Here is an 11,433-nt window from a genome sequence, read left to right on the forward strand (position 1 = left end):
CTATCCAAACGATTCTAAAAACTTTTAAAGATTTTTTTAAAATTTTAATTTCAATTAAAATATTTTTTAAACCAGAAAAATAAAAATCTTTTATTTCAAAGATAGGCATCTGGCCGTGGTTGGTTAGTTGGAATTTCAGTGGCCACGAACAATTACGGCTTTTTGTTTTTTCTTTTAAAAGCCTAGTAATTATTCGCTTTATATGTTTTTTCTTTTTCATTTATCCAAACAAATTTCATCTTTCCTTCGATTATAGTCATTATAATCATTATAATTAATACTAATATTTATAATAATACTAATAATCTAATATAATATTACTATTAATGATATACTTTAAGTCTATTTATAATACTTTTAAGGCATATTTATAATACTAATATAGTTATACTAAATTATCATAACTAATACTAATATATAGCTATACTAATAATCTAATATTAATACTATTATATAGTCTAATATATTATATAAGTATAATTAATACTAATATATATATACTAATACTAATAGTCTTATATAGACTCATAGTATTAATATCATGAGGGCTGTAAATGAACCAATCTGTTCGATAGCTCACTCGGTACTTGCTCAGTTAAATTTGAATCGAATTCGACTTGTGAAAAAAAAAAAACTCGTTCGTGAAAACAGATACCTACTCGATTTGTAAATGATACATACTCGACTTGACTCGGCTAAGACTTGTTAAGGCCTGCTCATTTATGTTCGAGTCGACTCGTTAGTTCGACTCGATTAAAACTCATTCATATATTGATAAATATATACATATATGTATATATGTATGTATTAGCTAATAATATAAGTATACCACTTTTATAATTAAATATATAATATGTAATCTAATTACTTATATCTATATAGTGAATATACTTTATTGGTATATTTTATAATTTCTATAATAATTAATTGGTAAAATTTAATAATTTCATATACTAATATATGAGAACTATATATGAGATAGATATATGCTATCATATTAAGTGTATGTATTAATAATATATATAGGCATATAATATATTGTCATTTTGGATAAATATCAATTAGTTAAATATTAATTATTTATAATTTTTTTAAAATTTTATAATGCAATAGAGGTCCTATTTGTTAGTTGTATAAATTCAATATTAAATATTTTATTTATTTATTTGTTTTATTAATTATTAAATCTTATTAAAAAAAATAATAATAATTCGAGCTGGGGCTCGGCTCGGCTCAAACTCGTTTGTAGGACGAACTCGAACTCGAGCTCGAGTTGAGAGTTCAGCTTATCGAGTTGAGCTCGAATAAAGAATAAAAAAAAATCTCAAGTTCGAGTATTTTAAGTCGAGTCAAGCTCGGCAAGTCAAAGATTGACTCGGCTCAACTCGATTACAGCCCTAAATATCACTATATGTAGTTGTAACACTAATACTATAATAGTATTAGTTATTGTTTTGTATTTAAATTACTTTGTATTTAATAATATAATTGTTATTGGGTTTAATCATTTTATTTTATTAATATTTAGTTGTAGTGTTTTTAATTGTCTTGTAATTATTTTATTATATCATTTTTATTTTATTGGATCCTCTATTTTCGAGTTGGGCTTGTTTTAGGCCAAACCCTTTTAGTTTTCGAGCCCAACCCTCTCTTTTCCCTCATATGGTGCGGTTTTTTTTTTTTGAAATGATAGTTTATCACTATTCATTATAAACGGAACATTACAACTGAATCTGAAACATACATTACAAGTCAATTATAACTTTAGTAACACCTCAGTACACAATCGTGACTGACATGGTCTAATCCCTACCGCAAATCTCTACAAACCCTAAGATTGAGAGACTGCACAACTCTGTCCAAAGACAGGGTGACATAACCTCATATATTGTCAAAGACAGATCAGAGGACAAAACTCTATGGACCATAGTCTAATAGACTATATTTTTTATTTTTCTTTTTGTTCATGCTAAGAGCACTCCCAATGGTTTCTATATCCTATCCTTTAAAATACATCACCAAAACCTACTTTTTCTATTTTATATACTGACTTTTACAATATACCATACATCAGCTTATCTATTTTTTCTTCATATTATTTAAATATTATACTTTTTATTTTTTATTATTCATTTCATATATTTTCTCCAACTATCAATAATATCCTCATATATTTTGATATTTACAATATCTCTTCATATATAATATCATATAATTATATTCTATTTTAAATTAATCCAAATTTATAAGGTAAACTAAAATATAAATTAATTCAAAAAATAAAAAGAATAGATTATATAATAAAAATATTCTATAGATTAAAAAAGAATAGATTATTATATAGGTTATATAATAAAAATATTCTCAAAACATATTAAGAGAAAATCTATTAAGAATATTATTAATATGTTTAGAATATTGAATGAGGGGAAAGATGTGACGCCCCCAAATCCCCATGCCCGAACACGGAGAAATCGAGACGTCCGGATGGTGACAACCCGGGGTCACCATCCCAACGACGGGTGCCAAGTGTGTGCAAGAGCAACAAAGTGCACAAGATAAACGCAGCGAAAAGCAAGTCAATAAATAAGTACCAGAATTTTTCTTAACGTAATATAAGCTGTTTGAAACATACATAAATAAAATATTACAAAAACACAAAAACAGGTTTTAAAAAAAGAAACAGATATAAAGCATAGCATCAGCAATCCGGCGGAGCCGCATCTTCGGGCTCAGCCTCCTCCTCCTCGTCCTCGAACTCTGCACCAAAAGCTACGGAACCAAAAATGGTTCCGCAGGTAAGTATAACCCAAACGCTACCAGATAAAAACACATATAACTCAAACAACATGCATGCAAGAACAACCAAAACACATGCCCCGCAAAACACATATTACCACGCACGCCAAAAACCCATAAGGCCCACAAATATCCATAAAACCAAACCTCGCCATTATTCCCGATAATGGCCCAAATCACCATTTTCCCAGAAAATGGATTATAACCGAAAACCACACCACAACCCGCTCTGTATGCACCATGATCTCCCCTAGGGATCATCCGCACACCCTGGCTCAGTGCCACACCGCAGAGAACGGCTACGCGTGTGACACCTAAACGAGTGATGCCCAGACTCCCGTCACACGCGCAAACCATCTGGGCCATCCTCTAGCCCTCGCCAGCGAAAGCCCACGGAGCCGGTGAATAGAGCGATGCCTAGACTCGCGCCCTGCGCGTATCAGGCTAGACCCATCCTCTAATTTCCGCTCCTGTCATCGCCCAGCGACAACTCAGGGGACGTCACTCAGTATTAACCACTCCCGAGTGACCAGAGGAGTTCCGATTACGCATACACTATGATCTCCCCTAGGGATCATCCGTATACATGGCTCTGTACCACACCGCAGGTAACGACTGCGCATGTGGCACCTAAACGAGTGATGCCCAGACTCACGACACAAGCGCGAACCATCTGGGCCATCCTCTAGTCCCCGCCACTAGAAGGACCACGGAGTCGACACGACATCGTTACCGTATCGTGCGATCCGGTCGTCGCCCTGCGACAATCCAGGGGATGTCACTCAGTATTATCCGCTCCCGAGTGACCAGAGGAGCTCCACCGTGATAATAACCCATCCCGGCTTGGGCTCGTGAGACACACGCAACCAACAATCAAAAACGCCGATAAACGTGAGACACTCAAATAAAATAAAATGCACATGCACGCAATTAAAATGCATAAATATCCAATATGCAACGCACGCCACACGGCACAACCCAAATCAACCAAACACAACCAACCAAACAAACACTCCGTCCTCAATCCATCCGACCCCCGAAACTCCTCGGACTCAGTCCGGAATCAACAACCAACAACAGATAAATAATTGAAAGAGCAATATATATTAAAATCTGAAAATAGGGTTTGGAAAATACTTACAGCGCTATATGGCAATTTTAGAAAACAAGCGGCGTTGCAAACGGCGGAAAAACAGCAATGTCACAGTGAAAATTCACTGTGGCCGTGGGTTTGAAAAAACCCACTTTTGAACGGGGACAAACTAGGACACGAGATTGATAGGGGATGGTCAAGGGATGGTTGTGAAGCTATTGGAAGCGACGGACGGCCGTGGGTGGTGGCGGAATCGCCGGAAATGGCCGAAAATAGCAAATCGGAAAACAAGCTCGTAGGAGCTGCTCCGGTGGTCGTTGGAGGCCGGAAATGGGTGGGTTAGGACGGCAAGGAGTCGGTGATGAAGTGGTGAAGAAATGGTGGCCGGAGGTGGAGCGACGGCGGCGGATCGGAGTGAAATCCGTGCGGCCTTGTTGGGCTTTTTCCGGCCAAACGGCCGGCCGGTTGGGGGTGGGTTTTGGAGGGGTGGTGCACCGGAGGGAGGGGGAACTTTTGGGACCGGTGGGGGTCCGGTTGGTGGCCGGACGGCGATGGGCTGGAAGAGAGAGAGAGCGGCGCGAGGGAGAGGGAGGAGAGAGAGAGCACGGGGGGGTTCGGTCGAGCGGGAGAAGAAGGAAAGAAAGAAAAAAAAAAAAAAGAAAAAGAAGAAAAAAGAAAAAGAAAGGAAAAAGAAAAAAGAGAAAAAGGAAAAAGATGTGAAAAGATATGAGGTCCAATCCTCACTCCGGGAAAACGAAACAAACCGCCAAAAAGATTAAAACCACAAAACAACTAAAAGAAATAAAACACATCCTCGAATAAATTAAATTAAATTAAAACCCAATTTTTAAAACGCAATTAAACTAAAATAAAATAACTGATATATTAATTAAAATAAAAACAATTATTTCCGCGAAAATGCACTCAAAAGCGGGTCATCACATCCTCCCCTCCTTAAAAACAATTTCGTCCTCGAAATTGCAAATCAACCACCAACTTAAAGCAAGCCACATAAACGCTCATAATCCAACTGAGATCAAGATTAAAATACATACTTTCATCATTCGAACAGATACGAGTACTGCTCCCTCATGTCCGCTGCTCGCTCCCAAGAGAAGTTTTGAGCCAACGGATCTCCCCAAGCCACTTTAACTAAAGGTATCGTCTTGGACCTCAACTGTTGCTCCTTCCAATCCAAAATCTGCGACGGAACAACTTCGTAAGTGAGATCCGGTTGCAACTGAATACCTGCTGGGTCGACGAAACGTGGCTCTTGCTGCCCAAAGCTCTTCTTCAGGGATGATACGTGGAAGACATCATGAACATCCCCGAAATAATCTGGCAAAGCAACTCTGTAGGCGACGGACCCTACTCTCTCCAGAATCTGAAAAGGGCCGACGTACCTCGGATCTAGTTTCCTTTTCTTACCAAAACGCTTAACACCTCTCATGGGAGAGACTTTAAGATAAACCCAATCACCAACTTCAAATGACAATTCTCTCCTCCTGGTATCAGCGTAGCTTTTCTGGCGACTCTGAGCTGCCGCCATTTTATCTCTAATGATCCGGACTTGGCTTTGCATTTCCTGAATTATTTCGGGTCCAATAATTCTACTCTCCCCAACTTCATCCCAACACAAGGGTGACCTGCACTTTCTCCCATAAAGAGCTTCATAGGGAGCCATCTGAATGGTTGCATGAAAGCTGTTATTGTAGGCAAACTCGATGAGCGACAAATGGTTTTCCCAACTCCCTTGGAATTCCATGACACATGCGCGCAACATGTCTTCCAGGGTCTGTATGGTGCGCTCTGACTGGCCGTCTGTCTGCGGGTGATAAGCAATACTGAACTTCAATTTAGTACCCAAAGCTGTCTGCAAACTCTTCCAGAACTGTGACGTGAACCTCGGGTCTCGGTCTGACACTATACTCTTTGGTATGCCGTGTAGTCGCACTATCTCCTTGACATACAAGCGGGTCAACTTACCCAAAGAGTCGGTGTTATTAACAGGCAGAAAATGAGCACTCTTCGTCAACCGGTCCACAATCACCCAAACAGAATTTTTCCCACTAGGCGTTCTCGGCAAACCCACAACAAAGTCCATCGTGATGTCATCCCATTTCCACTCAGGAATTGGGAAGGGTTGGAGCATGCCTGCAGGTCTCTGATGCTCGGCCTTTACCTGACGACACGTGTGGCATTTCTCCACATATAAGGCAACGTCCTTCTTCATTCCATCCCACCAGTAAGTTTTCTTCAAGTCTCGATACATCTTTGTACTGCCGGGATGAACTGAATACGGGGCCGCATGAGCTTCCGCCAAGATCCGTTCTTTGAAATCTGAGTCCTTCGGGACCACTCTGCGATCTCGAAACCGAAGTATCCCATCACTATCCATGCTATAGTGCAACGGCCCTCGAGATTTTCGGACTCTTTTCCTGATGTTCAGCAGCTTCGGATCCTTTCTTTGGAGAGCTTTCAATTCTTCAAAATCTATTACCCGAATGTCAAGAACTGAAGACAAAATCTCTACTTGCTGCGAACTCTCTATAAGGAGTCTTCTCATCCCATAAAGTAACGAATCCATCTCTGACGGTTCGGCTTCATCCTCCAAATGAGACTTCCGGCTCAAAGCATCAGCAACTATGTTAGCCTTCCCTGGGTGGTACTTGATCTCACACTGATAGTCACTGATTAGCTCCAGCCAACGCCTCTGCCTCATATTCAAATTTTTCTGGGAAAACAAATGCTTCAAGCTCTTATGATCAGTAAATACCTCACAAGCTTCCCCATACAAGAAATGCCGCCAGATCTTGAGTGCAAAAACAATCGCAGCCAATTCTAGATCATGCGTCGGATAATTCTTCTCATGGTCCTTAAGCTGACGAGATGCATAGGCTACAACCCGTCCTTCCTGCATAAGGACACAACCCAAACCAAACTTAGACGCATCACTGAAGACTACGAATGGCTTATGCGGTTCTGGGAGTGATAACACTGGTGCCGTTGTCAACTTGTTCTTCAATTCCTGGAAGCTTCTCTCACATTTCTCTGACCAAACAAATTCTGTATTCTTCCGAGTCAAAGCTGTGAGAGGTCCGGATAGGCGAGCAAAACCCTCTACAAATCTTCGGTAGTAACCGGCGAGTCCCAAGAAACTCCTGATCTCGCGTACTGTAGTTGGGCGTGGCCATGACAAAATGGCTTCTACCTTACTAGGATCAACTGCCACTCCGCCCCGGGAAATTACATGCCCAAGAAATTTAACTTCTTCCAACCAGAACTCACACTTGCTGAGCTTGGCGTATAGCTGGTGTTCTCTCAATCTCTCCAGTACCAGACGAAGATGATACACATGCTCTTCGACGTCTCGGGAATAAATCAGAATATCATCTATAAATACTACCACGAAGGAATCCAGATAAGGCCGAAACACTCTATTCATTAAATCCATGAAAGCAGCAGGGGCATTAGCTAACCCAAATGGCATCACCTTAAATTCATAATGCCCATACCTTGACCTGAAAGCAGTTTTAGGCACATCCTGGTCTCTGATTCTCAGCTGGTAGTATCCCGATCTCAGATCAATCTTAGAGAACACGGCCGCTCCCTGAAGCTAGTCAAATAAATCATCTATCCGCGGGAGAGGATATTTATTCTTGATGGTCACCTTATTCAATTCCCGATAATCAATGCACATACGAAGGGTTCCATCTTTCTTTTTAACAAATAAAACTGGAGCACCCCACGGCGACGTACTAGGCTGAATAAATCCCTTCTCTACCAATTCTTGCAACTGAGTCTTCAACTCTTTTAATTCAGCCGGTGCCATGCGATAAGGAGCTTTATGCATAGGAGCCGCTCCAGGTTCCAAATCTATGACAAACTCCATCTCCCGAACAGGGGGTAGTCCGGGCAAGTCATCCACAAATACATCGGGGAACTCTTCCACAACTGGAATGTCTGCCAAAGACTTCTTCTCAGACGGCGTGGACACCATCTGCACCAAGAATGCATCCGCTCCCCATGCAATCTCTCGCCTTGCCTGAATTGCCGATATAATTATCGGTTTCTCTTTTAACCTACTCCCCACAAATTCCAGACAATCACCATCTGGAAGCTGAAAGCTAATTATCCGACTTCTGCAATTAATACTCGCAGAATATCGGTATAGCCAATCCATCCCGAGGATGATATCAAAACCCAACAGCTTGAACACCACCAAATCAGCATCCAAGAATCTCCCCTCAAAATTTAATGGGCATCCCAAAGCAACCTTGGAACACCACACCATCTCACCATCGGGTAGAGCCACTACCATCGCCTTCGGCAACGGTTCCGTAATCAAGTTACACACCCGTGTAAAAGTGGAAGATACGAACGATTGTGAAGCACCAGAATCAAACAAGGTACAAGCATAAAACTCGTACAAACGAACTCTTCCTGAACCAAACACACAACCCATGAAATCCAAAAAGCAAAGAATAAACCAAAAACACCGAAAGAAATAAATCCAACTTAAAATTAATTTAATCCATACCTGTGATTACTCCAGCATCATGGGTCGCTGGTGCCTCATCATCCACCTCTCCGGGTGTGACAGCATAAACCCAGGCTTGCACTGCTTGTCTCGGGTTGGTTCTTCCACCGCGCCTACCTCCACGGCTTCCTTGAACCATTCTTGTACATTCTCGGGCAATGTGACCCTGCTGGCCACAATTATAACATCGAACCCCACCAGAAGGGCACTCACCCACATGGGCTCTATTACAAACTCCGCAAACAGGTACACGTCCTCCCATGCGAACACTTGAGGATGCTTGTGGTCGAATCCCGGTCCGCTGAACAAACTTCTGAGGCGAACCCGAGCTGCTTCCTTCACCAGAAAAACTCCGCCTCTTTTGCCCTGGAGGGGAGCCCATACTCAGATTATTTTCCCGCTCTATAAGGGTGGCCACATCCACTAACTCCTGAAAAGTGGATATCCGATGGCTAACCACCATGCGGCGTATATCATGACGCAGCCCCTCCTGAAAACGATCTGCTCGCATCTCCTCAGTGGCGACAAGGTGAGGAGCAAACCGCTCAAGTTCTATGAATCTCGGGGCGTACAGCTCCACTGTCGCGCCCCCTTGGACCAGATTGGAGAACTCTCTTGCCTTTTGCTTCCTTACCGATGCGGGAAAGAATCGGTCATTGAACTCTTTTTTGAAACGCTGCCAAGTCACCGCAGCGAAAGATCCCAATTCGGACTCCAACAGCACCCTCTTGGTATCCCACCAATCAGAAGCAGTGCCTTGCAAGAGGTAGCTGGCGTAAAGTACTTGCTGTGCCTCAGTGCACCCACACACCTCAAAAGTCTTCTCTAGATCTTTGATCCATTTTCCAGCCTGTATTGGATCCTCATTTCCCGTGAAGTGTGGAGTCCGATGCGCTAGGAAGCGCTCATAGGTGCATCCGGCTTGCACCATACTGCTGGACCCTCCTGGATACATCCAAGGCCCTCCCTGATATGGCCAAGGACCTCCTGGTTGTGGCCAATACCCTCCTTGTTGCGGACAAGGCTCTCCTGACGGTGGATAAGGTCCTCCTGATGGTGGACAAGGCCCTCCTGATGGTGGCCAAGGACCCCCTTGTGGTGGCCAAGGTCCTTGTGGTGGCCAAGGCCCTGCCTGTTGAGACCTCGCACTCTGTTGCATAAACTCCATCATCTGCCGAATTGCTTCGGCTATGGAGTCATCTCTGGAGGTATTTTCTTGCGGTTCCTGAGTATTTTTCCTTGGTCTCCCTGGTCTCCCCATATTCCCGTCACAACACTACTCTTGACCCTCCTTTAAGAAAACAAATAAAACCATCATAAAACCAACAAAAACAAAAACAGCACTACACAGCAAGAAACAAAAGAAATCAGCATGCCAAAACATAACTAAATAAAATAAAAACGAGCAAACAAGCACAAACAAATAAAACAAATAAAACAAATCAAATAACAACTTTACTTAACATAAATTTTTAAAACACAAACTTTAAAAACATTCTGGTACTACCTACGGGACATGTGGTTTTACCCAGAGCCAAACCGCTCTGATACCACCTGTGACGCCCCCAAATCCCCATGCCCGAACACGGGGAAATCGAGACATCCGGATGGTGACAACCCGGGGTCACCATCCCAACGACGGGTGCCAAGTGTGTGCAAGAGCAACAAAGTGCACAAGATAAACGCAGCGAAAAGCAAGTCAATAAATAAGTACCAGAATTTTTCTTAACGTAATACAAGTTGTTTGAAACATACATAAATAAAATATTACAAAAACACAAAAACAGGTTTTAAAAAAAGAAACAGATATAAAGCATAGCATCAGCAATCCGGCGGAGCCGCATCTTCGGGCTCAGCCTCCTCCTCCTCGTCCTCGAACTCTGCACCAAAAGCTACGGAACCAAAAATGGTTCCGCAGGTAAGTATAACCCAAACGCTACCAGATAAAAACACATATAACTCAAACAACATGCATGCAAGAACAACCAAAACACATGCCCCGCAAAACACATATTACCACGCACGCCAAAAACCCATAAGGCCCACAAATATCCATAAAACCAAACCTCGCCATTATTCCCGATAATGGCCCAAATCACCATTTTCCCAGAAAATGGATCATAACCGAAAACCACACCACAACCCGCTCTGTATGCACCATAATCTCCCCTAGGGATCATCCGCACACCCTGGCTCAGTGCCACACCGCAGAGAACGGCTACGCGTGTGACACCTAAACGAGTGATGCCCAGACTCACGTCACACGCGCGAACCATCTGGGCCATCCTCTAGCCCTCGCCAGCGAAAGGCCACGGAGCCGGTGAATAGAGCGATGCCTAGACTCGCGCCCTGCGCGTATCGGGCTAGACCCATCCTCTAATTTCCGCTCCTGTCATCGCCCAGCGACAACTCAGGGGACGTCACTCAATATTAACCACTCCCGAGTGACCAGAGGAGTTCCGATTACGCATACACTATGATCTCCCCTAGGGATCATCCGTATACATGGCTCTGTACCACACCGCAGGTAACGACTGCGCATGTGGCACCTAAACGAGTGATGCCCAGACTCACGACACAAGCGCGAACCATCTGGGCCATCCTCTAGTCCCCGCCACTAGAAGGACCACGGAGTCGACACGACATCGTTACCGTATCGTGCGATCCGGTCGTCGCCCTGCTACAATCCAGGGGATGTCACTCAGTATTATCCGCTCCCGAGTGACCAGAGGAGCTCCACGGTGATAATAACTCATCCCGGCTTTGGCTCGTGAGACACACGCAACCAACAACCAAAAACGCCGATAAACGTGAGACATTCAAATAAAATAAAATGCACATGCACGCAATTAAAATGCATAAATATCCAATATGCAACGCACGCCACACGGCACAACCCAAATCAACCAAACACAACCAACCAAACAAACACTCCGTCCTCAATCCATCCGACCCCCGAAACTCCTCGGATTCAGTCCGGAATCAACAACCAACAACAGAT

The sequence above is a fragment of the Carya illinoinensis genome, chromosome 1, assembly GCF_018687715.1.
Source record: "Carya illinoinensis cultivar Pawnee chromosome 1, C.illinoinensisPawnee_v1, whole genome shotgun sequence".
In the NCBI taxonomy this organism is placed as follows: domain Eukaryota; kingdom Viridiplantae; phylum Streptophyta; class Magnoliopsida; order Fagales; family Juglandaceae; genus Carya; species Carya illinoinensis.